We start from the raw sequence: 18,567 nt of genomic DNA, 5'->3' as shown, positions 1-18,567 counted from the left end.
TATTCAACCTTTGTACCAATTGTCTGTATTCGTCATCACAAAGTAATGCTTTGACCTGTTCAAACTCACTTACTTGGTTCCTACCAATACCAAGGTCTAAAGCAAGATCATAGGTATTGTCTGGTCTCCCAGGATCGAAACACTTGTAAAGCTGAGACTCTGTAGAACCTTCCAACTCATCCAAATCGTTCTGTTGCTGTGACTGAGGAACAATTATGTCATTGTCAGGTGTGAAGTGAAGCAAATCCGAATTAAGATTTGCCAAATCAGAAGAAGACATTCGATGATAGGACTGCTTGTTCTTGTCAATAATTGCTGCAAATATGTTGTACTTTTCTTCAAAAGATACATAACCGTCTATCAATTTCGATTCATTACGCCATGGTAGGTAAAGCATAATCAACTCTCGAAAATGATTCTCTCTGTCAATGTCAATGTTGTAGCCAACAGTGTACAATACTCGTTCTCTTGATCGTTTCTTTAAAATTGCACCATCATGAGCGTAATGCACTTCTACAGAATCAGAACTACATGAACCAAATGTGTGAATAATTGGATCATCAAGTGTATCAATTTCATAATCTGTTTCTGGCAATTCATTGCTATTTGGAACAATATCCAAGACTGTTTTTTTCATTTTTATGAGGATATTTGATGTCAAACCATGCAACATAATCAGCTAAACAATACTGTTCCATTGAATGAGGTCTACGCTGATACCTTTTAATGTTATTGTCGGTTTCAACAGATGTAGACTCTTTTGGAAGTTTCTTCAATTCAGATGATGGTTTAATCAATGCGACTCTATTTTCGACAAAATTGGTATTAAGAAAGGTTATCTGACGAGAGGCTCTTCGCAACGGCATTTGCAACAACAAGTACACTGCTTCTTGCGCACCTACTTCAACATGTGACAGGAAGACATTTCCTATACTCCTTACTTGCTGTCTTATGTCATTTGCTGTCGTACGTGCAGCTTTACATGCTTCACTGAGCAAATTAGACATACCACGCTGACCTTTTGAAATATATGAAACAATATATGCAGCACATGCAAATGGATCAAGTATATATTGTATATCCATGTTTGCTTCCCAGCACTTCAACAATACAGGGCTGTAATTGTTAATACGAATTTCAGAAAGACCACGTTTAACATATAATTTAGATTTTCCAGGACTTATGTGTGAACGTATTGCCAAAATGTAATCATTGTATGAAATGTCAATGCTACGAAGGAAAGTAGTCATTGTCATGTTATTGTCAGTTAGTTTCATTTGATCAAGTTTACTCATAATCATGCTATAGCCTTTCTCAGCTTTTGCACGTCCAATAAAGTCTGGGTCAAGGCCAGTTAGAAGTACAGTTTTTTCCATTGGAGGTATAGGAAACCCAAATCGACACACGGCTGTATGCTTTTTCCTACATGTTCGTGCATGACGATGTGTTTGGTAATTGATCAAATTGCTAATTTCTATACTTTTATGACAAGTTATGTATTTGTCTACAAAAGAAACAATCGCATCATTTGAATGAGTATCTTGCTTGGGAGCTTTATTAACCCAGATTAACATATGAATATGCGGAGAACCTCTTTGCTGAAACTCTACACGGTAGAAATAATCATTAATCTGTCCTATAGGGTGTTGTTCATTTTGCATGACAGTAGACAGGAAGACTTGCACTCTATGATCAAAATATCTGGCACATGTCACTGGGTCAGATTTGATAAGTTCACATTTCTCATGCCATGAAAGGTTCAAGATATCATCATCAGAATATTGTTTTTTATTAACTATATTTCCCAGCATACGTAATAAAGCATGCCATTTAGTCTCTGCTGCGGAAAAGGAACAAAACCATGTAGGAATACCCAACTGCCTAATCATTGCAAATATATCCTTTTTAGCTTGTTCCCAATAAGGAGGCGAGCCACGCAATGTTCTCAAAACCTTGTAACCTTCATCATGTTTAATTATATTCTGAAAACTATTTTCATTTAGAATCTCTCCTGCTGTTAACGTGCGACCTTTCAATTTACATTTGCGAATCGCCAAAGACACTTTATCAGAAATTTGTTTAATTTGCACTTTCTTCAACTTGAAAAATATGTTTGATATGTTACTGGCCACACGCCTGTCTTTATTCCGCAATTCCCATTTACATATTGTGCTGTAATGCAACAAAACTTTTCTACAGTTATTTGAGTCTCTGGTTTGACCACAGTAAATGCTAGGAAAAGCTAAAAACTCTGCATTTATGTCTTGAAACATACCCAATGGAACGTTACTCTCTGCAGGTGCAACAGTAAGAATTCGATTAAATTCTCTGAAATCTACTGCTTGCATAACAGTATCCAAGTTTCCTTGAGGCTGTCGTAATAAATCAGGTTCAGACCAATTGTCTGTGGTAGTGTCATTGTCACTATCACACTCATCTACCAAATCATTTTCAGCACATTTGAAGGTGTTATTAGTTTGATACAGCCAATTTTCATCAACTTTTATGCCTTCATTTTGGAAAAGCAAACTGTTTGAAACTAACCATTTGACCGCAGCAAGTACTTTTTGAGGTCTGATTTGTTCAAATAAGATATAACTCTTGAAAGATTTGCTTCTTTTCAATTTCAAAGGTATGGTTTCGGTAGCATCCATATTCCTAGGCAGTAATCTGACAGTGCTATTGACGTCTGATGGAACGTTGACAACATTTCCCTTCATACTATTTTGACCACCACGAGGTAGCTCACGTATTTGCATGAATGGAATCCTCGGAGCTATAAGACGATTTTCTAATTCTGTAAGGCCTGATAATTCATTTGGAATGTCTGCAAATTTCAGATTATTACCTATAGAACATGGTGGTACTTTGCCTTGTTTGAGATATGTATTACAATGATGACACACCCATTCTAAACCATCAACACTTGAAGTTCCATTCAAACAGTTTGCACTCAAGTCAGTCGGAATTAGGTCGGACTTAAGTTTCAAAACTGAATGTTTGAAAAAAAGCTGGTTGCAGCTACTGCAAACATACTCAGGGCCAACAGAGACTGAATTATGGAACCTCGATACAATTTCTTCTTCATTACAATTTAACAGGGATGTTTTTTGTTTTTTTGGCTGCGCACAGCCAGGTTTTGTGCGGTCATTTGAGGATTTCTTTCTCTTTTTACTGTTAACAACAGGTTGATTGACAGGGACAAGAAATGGCAAGTCAATTAATGTGATGGGCGCACAAACTGCTGGATGAGAAGGTGGAAAACAATCTGCAACAATGGGAGATGCATGCAATGGTATAGAGGTCGACGTCTGAGATGATGGCAGTGTTTGTTCTGGCACAATACTTACAAACTTGTGTTTGTTTTTACATACATTATTTTCTGCAATGGATCTGAGATTGAAAACATGCAAGTCATATTGAATGTTCATATCAGCTGAATTGCAAGAAACTGAATGTACCAAATTGCGGAAGTATTCACTCTATTGATCAAACACCCACTTAACAATTAAAATCTCGTTTCCAATATTCAAACACGTGTGATGTAAACACTTGATGAAAAAAGTCACAAGTGCTTCTCAAATACTTGCTTTACAATATTTTAACAATGTATCCAATATTCCAAACACCTCAAACTATTGATTATCAAACTCTTGATGTAAACAAAATGTTAATTGATTTTTAACCAGTCTTTAATATGTCAATTCAATACATGTCTGTGAGTGTGAACATCAATAAAAAAATCCCAAATGTACGTGTTTGATAATGGTGGTGGGGGCGAATAGCGCAGTAAAATGATAACCTAAATTTTGCATGCGCACTCGAGTAACGTTAAGTAGAAATGCACGGAATACAACATACATATATAACCCGAGATAAACATAAGACTTGGTTACGAAATTATTCCATGCATGCTAAAATGAACGAAGACGGATCGTTTTTCCGAAGTCGAATTCAGGCGTCCCCTTGACGCTACGTAATTTGTGCAAAAATGGTTTGTTTAAAAATGCACAGAGAACATCAAACATAAATAACCTACGATAAAAAGAAAACTCAATTGAATGACAATATATTCAAGTGCATGCAAACGGAACTGCTGATTGTCGATTCGTTGTTTTTGAACGAGGGCCGAGATTTTACAAAATGGCAGGCTCCGGTGTTGTTGAACGATGCCCAGAGTTTTTTAAAAATGACTGACTTCGGACGCTTTGTAAATTGTGCAGATATGTCACAAGACAAAAATAACAGTGCACTGCTATGATTGTAAAATACTCAACATATACAATAAGAAATTGAAGGAAAAACAATTTGTTATAGTTGGCTACTTACCAGATATAGTTTGTGGTTTGTAGAAGAGTTAGCCCGGATTGAAGCTGGCGACGATTCCTCCGCGATATTTTAGTCGAACATTCAAAATGAATTGTATATAAATCACTTATGATAACAAACGTTTCTCGACGTTAATTTTTTTTAATTTCCATACGTTTATTTTAATGAAATAACAAAATAGCACGCCCGACACTTCACATTCATGGACTACTTTTAGCTGAAGTACCACAGAATTGGGCGCGTTTTGACAAGCTGGCGGGAAATTCAATGGACTACTTTTATTACCCGGTACTGCACAATTTGACAGAGGGGTGAGCGCAAGACTGTGCTAAGTGCATTCTTTATTGCTTTACACTTAACACAGTCTTGCGCTCACCCCTCTGACAATATGTAAAAGCATAAATTACTACGAGACAGGATAAATCATTTTTAATACCTTCATTTGACCAAAATGCAAATAATCGAGTTTCAGACTCGCACAATAAATGATTTATTAAGACACATCACACATAATAATTGAACTATGCATGTGGAAAACATGATAGATATGGAACTTCTTTCAGCGCGGCATTCTACCTGAATCAAGGGGTCCGCGAAAAAAAGTGTAACTCTGAAATATGGTATCAAACATGACTCCAGAGAGTTTGCCTAAAGGCAACTCAAAAAAATGAAAACCGAACGAACCTTACACTAGATACGTCTGAAATCCTGACACTGTAGATACAAGAGAGAAAAAAAAACTATAATTACTGTGTGAGAGACTGATATTTTACCATCTTAGTTGGCAGATATGACGTCATATACATGATACAATTATTCTTATGACAAATTTTGAATTTAGCTCTCTAGATAACAAATTATTGAACTTGTGTAAGTTATTTGACACTTAATGACCTGTGCAAATCTGACGTTGAGTGGAATTTAAGTTAAATATATTTTGCTCAGGTAAAAAAAACAACACATTTTAAGAAACGTTTTTAAATGAACAAAGATTTAATTTGTAACGAACCTTACATAAATCAGTAATGTGACTTCTAGACAGTTAACTGTGTGAAGGTAGTTCAAACTTGATTAGTAATTACTCTTTTTCTTTCATAAACGTTTGACATGTTTAGTGTACTAAAGGTGGTTACTTTCATAACAATGTTACGGTGTTTTCCAGTGTTGAGTATTAAATAGTTGTGGTTTGTTTGTTCTTGGGTTGTTCCATTAATCAGTTTACGTGTTTTATGTGTAAATCCAGTTCGATAAAGTTAGATAGTTATTAAATAAGCATGTTTTGATTAAAAATAAATATAGCTTATCGTTCATTCTAAATATTTATAGTCTGTTTGAATCCCTTCTGTTCGTCATTATTTGTAGTAAGAATGGTTACTTTGAAGTCATACTGCTCTATCAGAATTTACATAGGTTAATTAAAGGTAATGATTGCAAATATTTTATCATTTATGCGGCAAAGCATTTGGTTGCACACCGAAACAATGTGTCATTTTAGAAACCTGTGAATATAAACAAAATATGTGTGAAGCTTTTGGTTTCTAACGATGACTGCATCGTATCTTTGAAAAGTATTTGCATTAGGTGCTCTGAATTGTTTCCCTCCGTCTGCAGAAAGAGTTGGGATCTCTTACCATTGAAGTACTTAGGGTTTACCTTTTCGTTTTTTATTATTATTTGTTTTATTGATAAGTTTCCTCAAGTTAATGCATACTTTGATAAGATTTATCTTTTGCGTTTTATCTTTATTAAGAATTGTTGGGATAAGAGTGAGGTTTGTGCACATAAACTGGTTTAAACCCCCAGTAAATTTACATTTTACTGACCGTTCCAAGGCGGTGCCTAACAATTCTTGATAAACATACGAATTATTTTTATATATATATATATATATATATATATATATATATATATATATATATATATATATAGTATTTATGCACTGTGCTGTTTGTAGAGTTGTGTGCTGTTCTCTATGTTTCTTGTTTGTGAATTTGTGTTCTATGTCTTTGGCGTTGCCCATTGCCACTAAACCGGGTTTATGTTTAAACTTGCTACTGAGCATGTTTCTGTAGCTTTTTGCATATATATTGATTTACTCTCTTTATTTAGATTTTTATAATTTTACAAAATACTCGTTACATTTTTCCGATTACTTACAATTCTCCTTTGTTATAAAATTATAAAAAAATGTATGAAGTGTTTCATAAAATACTGCGGAGTAATACATATCTGCAATATCGACCTCAAAATTAACGCAAGTCTAAGGTAGTTTATCTTAAAGAAAGAATGCATCAAAGTAACTAACCTTAACAGGTTTCAAAACCTGTTTGACAGGGTTTGTTCAAAATAGCATAAAATCAAAACCTCTTATATCTTGTTGAAAATATTTTGTAACTATACAAGTATACTAGTAGCTGCATAAAAATGTTCATTTTGATTTTAAAATCCAAGGTTTAGTTTTTGGCATTTTGAAAATGCCATTCCACCGTTTTATTGAGAATGCATGATTATCACTTTTAGTAAAGAATTAAACAATTCCTCTGAAAATAATATTTCATTTTTAAAAGTAACTTACAATACAATGGTATTAGTGATTACCTTTAACAATAACACTTGGAACGCTATCTACTACACCGACAAGATTAGCCTTTGGCGTTTTGAATTCCTCTTTTTGGCCACAGTTGTTCGTAAACGATTCTAGAAGTATACCTGTAATAGAAACTTATGGTATGGTGCAAAATACCTTATACAGTGTCATAATGCAAAAGTTAAAACAATACAGATTGCAGATGTCCATATAGTATTTTCCGGTTACTATATGTATTTTAGTAACTGTTACTGTTTTTGCTTTATTTTACATCCCAAGGAAACAGCGATCAGATCTTAACGTTATTTAAAAACGTTGAATGCATTTTTGAGATGGTTTCCTTAAACCTGAGTCGCCATATTGCAACTCTTTTGATCTACAAAAAAGTTCATCAAGACATTTTTTAACAAAAACCTCATGCTCCGCTATCCCAAGTGTTCGAGCTCCGCATCTTTACGGTAAAATATAATGTTCAGAACCCAACTGGCAGAGCACACTACTCATTAAAACATTTTCTCGCCAATGTTGAAATACTTGATATGATACACTTTCTATACATTTGCCTTTAAATACTTACCATCTCTTAACTTGTATGGAGTTATTGCTTTAGTTGTAATCATGATATGGTCATATGTATAACATTCCCATGTTATTGCTTATGGCGTTTCAAAACATTTTGCCTACTAGTCCTAGTAAAATACTAACAACTTTACAAGATGCGTTACCCTATAAAACTATAAAACTTTGTAGCCATTTCTAAAACAAAATAATTTGAGAAATTCTCCCCATTACATTAAACCCGTTGGTGGCAATGACCTTGCATTCAAACTGACTGGTCATAGTGTAACGTTTTTTTCCCTGACTAGCTCGGTCACGCTGCCTTAAATCAATCTATATCCCTTTTCTCTGACAGCCTTGTCCCAAAAATTAAATATGTAATCAGTATGTGTTTACACTTGGTTAACAATTAATACTGACAAAACCAAATGATTGTAAATCATAGTAAATACTATTGTTCAAGTATCAATATTTAATTATGCAAAACCACAGAACGTACCAACTGATGTATCTACAACGCCTATATCATATATTCAACAGGGCAAGTAAACAAATATTCATAAACTAATCTCACAATATGTAAACCCACAGTCTTTTTTATATGCTTGCATACGGGGAATCAACCATTGATCCTGTTCCGTTTGTATCGCAATTATCCAGGCTTACTTATAGGCCCATAAGAAACCCTACGGGTAACTAGAAGAGGTAGCGCAAGCTCCACACTGATTATTTTAGTCTCCGATATTTAAGAGTCCACCTTAAACAATTCAAAAAGAAACTTCAGTTTTCCAAAATTTAACGTGAGGCTCCTTCATCGGTGTCGAGACACGATTGCTTATTCCTATGCCTCTTGCTGTTTTCATATTAACTTGCATCACGTGACGAAAACGGACTGTTCTATTTTAACAACTCTCTTTGATGAACCTTTTATATGTATAAATTACATTATAGAGTAGGGGTATAAGGTTCATAAATCTTTAGAAAAATAGTCAACCATTAAAAATATATCTGCAGTCAAATCCATTTATTATTTACCAGCTAAATTTAGACTTTTATACTAAAGCCATTACTCAAATGTTAAATACACAAAATCTTCCTACAGTAGTAATAGCGGTAACGACGAAAGCCGTAACTTGTCAAATACTTGACAACTTTTTCTTTGCCGGCCCCCAGACTTAATGATTCCATGAACATTACAATAGTTTATTTTTGTCCGTAATTTAAATAATGACAGTAGACGGTGCTACATTAAAACAATATTACATACTATTTTGATTTCTAATATTAAAATGACAGTCTTTACAATATTTATGTATATGAAACTTCCTTCTGTTTTGTTACAAGGCCTATACGACAAAACGGATATCAAATTGAACCATTGCATTCAATTTAAACATGGAGATTACTTACTTGAATCTCTGTTGCTGGTTTCGTAATACTGCAATGACATTTCCTTAAATAAAGAACCAAAGCATTCAGCAAAGGTTTACGACAGTGTTTCGAAAAATTTATTCGTTAAAATGAGTCAATTCATGTTGTTTTAAGATTCAATACGAAACGTTTTAGTGTGTAACACTGTTTTCTGTCTTATATATTCTATTGTTTAAGCAATTCAGTCCAGTATGCACAGTGTGTCGTTTTATAATGTTCACATGTTGTATAAATAGAAACGAAACAAATACCATTGAAAACATATATTTATTGTAATCATCAGTTGACACTCTGTACACCTACCTTTTGAATAAGAAGCTGCATGACATTGTTGGAAGGGCCGCAACATAAAGAATAGTTATGCCTTTGTCTTAGTGCAGTGATGTCCTTATCATTGTCTAGGATGTTATATAAGGGTGGCTTGAGTGCATCACATGCCATACACTGCCTGTTGGATTCGAATGGTATGATTTTAGCTTTTCGCATAAATGGTGAAGAGGTCGGATATTTAAAACGCGATCCCGATTTCAGACCGAGGAAAATGCCTGCCTGGCAGATAAGGAAGATGAACAATCCAAAAGTAAGCCATCTCAAGTTCTTCCCTTCCAACGTGAAGTCAAAAACCATCTTTGGAAAGATACACGGACTGCAGTTGGATATCTAAAAACACAATATTGCAAAACTTACTATTTTATGGCACGTATAAGTAGTTATAGGATAAGATAAGATAAGATAAGATAAGATAAATTTTATTTTAAGTCGGCAAGTCAGAAATAACAATATAACATAAGCGACAAGCGCTTTTGAACCGACTATAACAATAGTATACATGTTGAACAACAATATCATGGTAAGAAAGCATTAAAATAATTTTGAGCATTGTTAAATAAGCACATATCACATAGCAAAGCAAGTAAAAGAGGTTAAACCTGTGAAAGATCTGCTGCTCTAGACCAGAGGCCTAAGAGACACTTAAGAAAAAGAGTAATAAAAAACTGATAGTCAAAATAGTTGCAAAAAGCAGATTAAAAGTAGTCTAAACGAAAATATCACCACAGATCAGATCTGGGATGACCTGAGCAGCAATTCCTTCACAGCAGCACATACAAGATCACAATCAATAATAAAGCATGGTATGACAATGACGATAGCATATACAAAGAGAGTTTTATTAACAAGCTGCTGCATAGCAAGTAAAGGATGAGCAGAACCCTAGATGTGTTCACTTTACCTCTTCTTTTGATTTCTTCAATCTATGGATGCTGATCTGAGGGGAGTTTGTGTTCCAACGTAATAAAAATATGGTATGATTTTAGTATATTTCTGTACTTATATTTGCTACTGATCTTTTTCGGGCTTGAGACCAACACACGATGTCTTGCAGGTAGTTGTGCTAACACGTACTTGGAAATATTAACTGCAAGAAAGGTAAATACATTTTAAACGGTACCTATTTCTTGTCAGCGAGCATACATGTACGAACATAGTTAACTTGAATCCAATCCGCCACTATTTAGAGACTATTAGAACGTGTGTATGGGGTGTTTGTACGTGTGTATGTGGTCTGTGTACGTGTGTATGCGATGTTTGAACGTGTGTATGGGGTGTGTGTACGTGTGCATTTGGTCTGTTTACGTGTGTATACGATGTGTGAACGTGTTTGTCTCTCGTTAAGTGTCATTTGAGCACTGAGTTTGTGCCTCTTAAGTAATTTTATATTTGTCTACCACTGGGCTTATCCTTGTAGTTCATTGAATTATGAGTACTTGGGGAACCCGGAGTACCAGGTGGAAACCCACTTGACCTCCAACCAGACTAACATGTGCTCAGGCCTTCAATTCAAACCCGGGATGCTTTAGTGCGAAGCTAGTGCGCTACACGATGTCAGGTATTGACCAAATATAATTGTTTGGTTTCCCAAGCATATAAATGCAGATAGAAAAAAACAACGTCTGTTTGTGTCATGAGATGAAACTAATTTCCCTCAGTAATAAATCGTCCTATTTTGTACTGTGAAACTGAAGAGTGTAATAGTAATAGTTGACATGCATGTACACATTCGTTAACATGAAAATATGAGTTAAATTATTATAACTTAATTGTGTCAAATAACAATATCGCTAAGCGACACTAGATCGATTAAATACTATAAATAGAATTTGACGTGAATTGCTTACGTGTCGTTTAATATAGTTCGGTGAAAAATATTGGTTTCAAATGTGTGATGTAACCATTTTGCCTGCGCCAGTGTTCACCGTCCTTATGTATGTCCTTCCTGGTACAATCATCAGCATCTCTGAAATGATGTAAAATTACTTTAAATATGAACGTACGAGGTTGTTTTTTTGTACTTTCTAGAAACCTTAGGCTTAGTACAATAAATTGATGCCATGGTCATTGAAATTTTCTAAAATAAATAGGGCGAGTGAGCGAAAAAACCATCTTTGTCACAATCCATACATTGGCACATTTACCTTCAGTTTTACACTTGGTGAAGTTATGATGAGACATACACGGTAGTTATTAATTCCATACTCTGATCATGTGGAAATACATTTGTTTACGTTTCTGCAAAATGTCCTTACGATGTATTCACATTTTCGGTAAAAAACTTGCTCAAAATCCGTTTAAAATTGAATTACAAATAATCTATTTCATGGCAAATTTTGTGCTAAAGAAAGTAACCCCCTGTTATTAAAATGAAAGAAACATATACCTGCTTTATTCCACAGTAACTTTGCTTTGAAATAAGGGTTTTAATAATTAAATCATTAAAGGATATAAAACACTAAAAGTTTGTGTTAAGCGCGAATTGAATATCCAGTTTATGAATATGTACGCACATCAACATTTTTGTTTGAGGATTTTTTTTAAGATTTTTGTTTACATTGGTAAAAATCGTAATGCACAAGACATCGGTTTGGTGCGGTGTTGGTGCCTTTACACGTTTTGAATTGATGAAGGCTGATAACATCCGACTTTGATTTAAAAATTATTGAAATAAACAGAATGGCACACACAAAGTCATAGATGTATCTCTTCTAAAATCAATATTCAGTTAAGGCATCGTTAGCAGTAGGACGAATCCAGACATATAAATAGTCATATTCAATCAAATGTTTATAGTTTTGTCATCTAAAGTTAATATATCATCATTTTATTTCTCACAATTGTTTTCACCTCGTTATACACTAATTTTTCAGTGAACGCCTATTGGTACCGTTTCTGTTTCTGTTATAAATCCATGATTAGTTGAAAAGCTATTATGATTCACAGCTATAATGTTTTCCAGGAAATACTCTAGTTTCGATTTCAAAAAGGCCATACTAAATATAAATAGTGATTTGTGCGCTTCATATACAAAACAATTTTGATTTTGTCTTGTTTATAAATTCTGTGTAAATCGTCATATATTTTATTCCTTTAAAAACAATAAGTAATACTTCTTTGAATAGCGTGACGCTGAATGTTAGATAGAGCAGTTTTTTTACGTGCGTATATAAAATTAAACTGATATAATTTAGATGTTCAGTTGACTGAATGGGATGAGGCAGTATTTAAGTTCAAATCCCATGTTACAAACAATCAAGACAAACGCTAAAAAAAGCAAATTGTTCAAATGACTAATGATTATATTAATTAATATATTTTACAGTATTGATATTTCTCTGTCAAAACGATAGTGTTGTCAATTCAGAAAATGTTACCATAAACGTTCTGCGAGAAGGAGAGTTTTAATAAAACGAATTGCGGGTCTTATTCTTGAGCTAGGACTCCTGAGACCGTAAACATTGGTCATAAAGGATCTGGTTAATGTATAATAACAAAGTAACGTTATAGAACTATTTTACTCTTTCTTGTAAGTATAATTGACTATAAAACTTGCACATTCCTAAGGGAGGTAGGATGTCAAAATAAAATAAAAGTACCAAAACTGCTACCAGGACCCAGAATGCATGCCTTCATGTCAATATCAGAAGTTAATAAATGTTGTTAAACAGGTACAAGGTCATAAAAAAATGGTGTTTCCGTGTTAAAAGTTGATTTGACTTACATTTTGTAGATGATTATTGATTATTATATAATCTGTATAACTTTTTTAATCAGAATCGACCCTTACTGTACTTATTACGTTTGAAATGACCATCAGTCAGTTCAGGCTATACAAAAAAGTGCAGTAAAGGTAAAATAAGAACATATTAGGGTCAATGTTTGAACAATATTAAAAAGGGGTATGTAGTTCAATGAAGCTCGCTTGGGCAGTTATATCAATACCGAGGTAATTATCAATATGATCCCCACGGTCACTCATCAATACCCCAACCAAGATCAGTTTTCTGGCCGTGTCGACCATCACCATTGCAAGGAATGACCTCCCAAGGTACTAAAGCTCTTGAACAATTGTATCCTATAAGCAAACCAATTTCGCATTCATTCAACGGCATAAGGTCGTTTGCAATTGGTTCCAAATGTGGCCAGAATTTCGCAATTTCGGGTGTCGGAAAATGTGAACGATTCGCTGGCATTATCATTCTAGAAAAGGCAAACGGACGTGATATTGTAGATAGAGACAACTACACATCGACACCGTTAAGACCTAAATCAATGCAAGTTTGTTCCAAAATAAACGTTGTATTAGATTGAGTATCCAGAAAAGCGTATACCAATTTCTCATTGCTCGGATTATCTGAATGAGAAACGAAGACCGGAACAATCATTGAGCATTTGCTCGCCGAACTAGCATCGTTAAGAAAAGATGAGCCATCTTAAATCGGTTTGGGTTTGGCGATGCTCTTTGTCGCAGCGGAGTCTTGCTTAGTCTGTACCTGATTTCCATGTAACGATGTCGGGTGGAATTTCGAACAAAACCGGCATTGTCTTCCATGCTTGCATTTGCGCGTGATGTGATCTGGACCCAAACATCCAAAGCAGAAAAGCGCGTTCCGAATGAATGTTTTTCTTTCCGCCTTCGGCTTACCTAGAAACACATTGCAATCGTATAACTCATGGCCTTTATTGCACATCGGACAACTATTAAATTATTGACGGATTAACTCGGGTGGCTATATGTTTCTAACAGAAATGAACGGCCTTGGGGCTTACTTTTATCTTTTACAACCCTTCGGGATTTATAGCCATCCACGTGAAGACGTGACTCGACCACATGCCAGTTTTGCCTCCTGCGAAACAAAATCTGCCAATTCGGAAAATGGTTGGTAAACCTTATGCTGTTCCTTGTATTTCGCAGCAATTCTCGCCCATCTCGTTACAAGCCAATCTGGAAGTTCACTTAGCAGTTTTCAGTTTTCTTGATCCTCATCAAGGATCCACAAATGGGCCAATTGTTTTCATGGCGGTAAGACGCTAAAAATCTGCTAACCATTTCACATCACTCTGTACGCACTTGCAATGGGAAATGTATTACAAAAACGCTCGTCTAGCAAATTCTTAGCCTCTTCATCAGTCGCCATCATGAAGAAGTTTTCAACCACATTTCGCCTCCTTACAAATGTACATTTTAAGGTAATAAATCCTCCCCCTTTGGGGAATGTTTCTCTGATCGTTAAAAGTTTGGAAGGCAGCCTTACAACCAGTATATTTTATTTCAAAGGGTCACCCTTAAAAACACCCGGTTCTGGTGGCTGCAACCCAGCCGGATTTGAACTTGATCAGCTAATGTTTAAGCTAAATCGAGAAGCCCCTGCTCCTGAACTTCAACTGGGGATACCTTACTCAACGTCATATAAGACGACGAATGTATAGAAATAACTGGGCCAGCATACTTGATGCAGCCGCAGGCGTAAACACGTTGGCACCTGGATTCAGACAGTGACTGTTTTTTAAGCTAGGAGCCTGGGTCGTTGACGCAAAGAGGGCGACATAATAGACACTAAGACAGACGCACGCAAGATTGAACGTACAACAGAAGCAGGAACATTTGGAACATGAACTGCGGCAAAATGTCTAAAAGAGATGGCTGTGCTTCACATACAGAACTTTGCTGATAGGAAACAGTAAGCTGCTAGTCAACACCAGAAGACCCAACAACTGAACATAACGCATCAACTTCAGCCTCAACCATTATAATCTATTTCAACATTTGAAGCCCTTGATTTAGACTTTATATCAAAATACTTATACTCCGCTTATAACACCGCCGCTCGGGTTGCAGCATCTGACAAATGAGAACTATTGTTTGACAAGTTTGACCTTCTGAATTTCTTAGAAACAACCGAACCGGAATTTTCACTTCCACTTTTTAATTCTTTAATGTGGGCAGCTATCTGCTGCAGAATGTGTTGCCGCTCCTTCTCTGCACTATCATAAATTCCTTATTCTTGTAATTCTACACCCTGCTATGATTGGCCAAATAAATCAATTCACTAATAAAATGTAATGGTAAGTTTTTCGAAAGAATGTATGAACAAATTATTATGCTCCCTTACAGCTGAATCGGAGATCAAAGTTAATGCTTGAGCCAGATGACGACGCCATGCAGAAATTGATGTTTTGAAACTTCCCTTCAAAATATGTAACTGAAACTCAAAGCCCTTTTGACTCAGTATTATAGCACGGTCACTCGTACGCTTGGGCGCTGGTTTATCGGACTCGGCAGACTCATCCATTGGCTTAGTTTTTGACAGATCAGACAATCGAAATAAAAATAAATTAAAGAAATAAAGAGGCACAATCAAAATTCAAAATTTAAAAGATATTAAGTCTAATTTCCTTTATGTCTTAACGGTTAAAATACATTCAAAATCACCATATCATAAAAAACGATTGGTTTGTAAAGATAACTAGAATGTAAAATAAAGTACAAAATAATTATGCAAACTAATACACTTTGTATTCAGGAAACAAACATTAAACGTTCACTTGGCCTAAACTGAAAACACTCATTTTTCTAACTGATGTATGTGGTATTTTGTATGCGTAATAAAACACCGCAGAAACAAAGCTAGGCGCTCCAGCAAGTTAATCACAAGATAAACACGTGTTTTGCTCCGCAGCTAGGAATCAAATGTCACCCAAGCACGATTGTTTATCTAGCATAGATCCATCGCAACAGCTTATCCATTATAAGTCAAGTTTAAATCCAGTGAGTCATTGAATTCATATAGCTCCAGTACGTGCTACATTTATAGCATTTTAAAGGTGTTCGATTTCTGACTCCGATTTCTCGAAACACAGCACCTCTATATATATCCCTTATTCGTAGTTCGAAATTCACTCAATTAAAAAGAGTTCGACTGTAACGGTCCGATATCGCATGCCGGTGCGACTGAATCCATAATTATGTAGTTTGGTAGCTTTATTACGTATTTAACGCTCTACATTAGTCTACGTCGAACTGAAAGAAATAATTATAAAAATACTTGAAACAAATTTAAATGATTATAAGACATTACAAAAGTGCACGTCTAAATTACGCTCTCAGAATTCAGCATTTGATTTAAAACAAATATAAGAATTAACACATAAAAAGTACCTCCTTTTGGGAATTAAAGTCCGTGAGTATCACTTTCTTCTCACAGAACCAATCGAAATGTTTTGTGAGCTAAATTATAATTTTCGACAGAACTTACACGCAACGTTCTTCGAGCGCACATGAAACGACTGACCGCATTTCCCAAAAAACCACACCCTATCAAAAACCTGCGCATGCCAAATATATGTCAAAAATGTAAGCAAAACAAATTACTGTAAGCGGCTGCCATCAGAGGTAATGCATCAAAGGCTACCGTTTAATTTTAATGGTTTGGGAAGAAATTTCATTACTGGTTGGAGAGCAGTAGACGGCAGTTTTTGCATGTTTTTGAAGATTTTCTCGGTAGATCGGAATGTAACGGAAATAATACTTACATTTTAATAAACTAGGGGTCAAGGTCTACTAACTTTACAATATTAAAATTTGTGTCGTCACGAAGCGCGTGCCTAATTGGGGCCACAAAGGGGGTAATCAATTAGTGCCAATTTACGGATTATGAGAAGCAGTACCCGGCAGTTTTATTTCAGTACCGCTCCTTGACTATAAAACCGATATTTATCGGCTTATTAAGTATAATTTCCCCATGGGGCGCTTCTATTGAACAGAGAAGTAATACTGGTAACCAAGCGCTGGAGTAGTCTCGCTTTAACAACGCGCCTAAAACCACACCATGGGTACATACAATTTTAAATATGTCTCAATATTGTTAGAAAGCGATTGACGTGCAATATGAAAATATCATTTCAACAGGCTTTTTAAAAAAATACATTTTGCTGTGATTCATCGACAAATAATTGTTCATAACCATCACTTGAATGTCGGTCAATGCTAGTGCTATAATTAGATATGCAAATTTATTCAATTGCGCATGCGCAGTAACATTCACGTGAGCATCCCCCACGAGAAAGTTGGCAAACTTTTTGACATTTCCAATACTTTTTGTAAATAAAATGTTTAAACGAATGCTTTGTGCTGGATTCGATGCAAATGGTGTTGCTTGGATACGGTTCTTTTTTACCATTCTCACCTCTTTTAAGAATTTTTTTTTTAAAAAAACACGAATAAAAAGCGATTGCCGGCTACTGCTTTCCGCCGGCTACTGCTCTCCAACCAGTACTTAACCCTTTACTGGTGTAAGAAATAAATGAAGTCAGACAGTCAAGGAATGCGTTACTCGTTGACTGATAATTAATGTGGTAAATGCACAGGCAGAAAATGTTTTCTTGCCACATTATTCAGCCTGACAATTTGGCAATGTTTCAGAAACAAGTGGTTCCTCACCCACTCAAAGTTTCTTGGATTTCTTAAACTCTCTCAAATAGCAAAAGCCTTAGTCCTTTGATAAACCGCTTACTGATTTAATAATGTTGCCTTATTGAAGAATATATTCATACAACTTACTGTAAACTTTTATCCGGATGATGTTGTTTTAATACAAAATAAAATCGTGATACTTTGGTCAAGGTCAATATGGCTTTTTTTTTATCTACGATGGCCGGTATTAAACGCAGATAACAAAGAGAAAGTGTTACGCAGATAATATAAACAGAGAGAAGGGTTTTAAGAAACGCAGATAACATACACACAGAAGGCCATGGAGAAACGCAGACAACATATAATAAGAAGGATTTCTTTAAACATGTTGGCTCATTGAACGTATAAGTTATAAAAAAAACCCAGAATATTGTGGACTACTGGTAGTGTTTTATATTCAAATACGAGTTTATCACATGTTATTTTATTATAACATTTATAAATAAAAGGCTAATTTTGGTAGATTAAAAATGGATGTATGTACACATTTTTAAAACAAAAATAACACATTTCACAAACTGCATATTGTGAGAAAAGGTTTTTTAATTTAAAATGAATTGACGTCTGATTTTATAATGTGATAATTAAGTCATCAATGCGGTGAATGGGCCATTGTCTTCAGAAAATAACAATAATGTGTATTTGATATCAATTATTTATGAATTCAAATGCAACATTAATTTAAGATCCTGTAATCAATAATTAATTCAGGTGACAAATTGCATGCTGAGTTCGTAGACTATGAATGTTGTTTTGATTCCTATGAAAGAAATTTCTTGCAGAAGCAATGTATAACTAAGTAAAATCGTGTGTACGACTTAAGAAAGAGTTATCACCCTTCTTCGACCCAAAAGTA

At 35.0% G+C, this 18,567-nt stretch overlaps 1 protein-coding gene across 9 annotated transcripts in view; it reads right to left on the bottom strand.

Annotated features, from left to right (window-relative positions):
- Positions 1–17,894, bottom strand: part of LOC128223800 (uncharacterized) — a 96,699-nt gene extending 78,805 nt beyond the window's left edge. For 2 of the 9 annotated variants that reach the window (XM_052933200.1, XM_052933202.1), the window contains exons 1-6: positions 17,799–17,894; positions 11,083–11,201; positions 10,137–10,322; positions 9,209–9,565; positions 8,885–8,927; positions 6,928–7,038 (exon numbers count right to left, since the gene is read on the bottom strand). The gene's annotated coding sequence lies outside the window, so the exon portion shown is untranslated. The other 7 variants (XM_052933204.1, XM_052933206.1, XM_052933201.1 and 4 more) reach the window with 7 other exon arrangements.
- Between the last annotated feature and the right edge of the window lie 673 nt (positions 17,895–18,567).

Source organism: Mya arenaria, chromosome 17, assembly GCF_026914265.1.
Source record: "Mya arenaria isolate MELC-2E11 chromosome 17, ASM2691426v1".
Lineage (NCBI taxonomy): Eukaryota > Metazoa > Mollusca > Bivalvia > Myida > Myidae > Mya > Mya arenaria.
The sequence above is the reverse complement of the archived record's forward strand: the minus strand, read 5'-3'. Positions and strand labels throughout refer to the sequence as shown.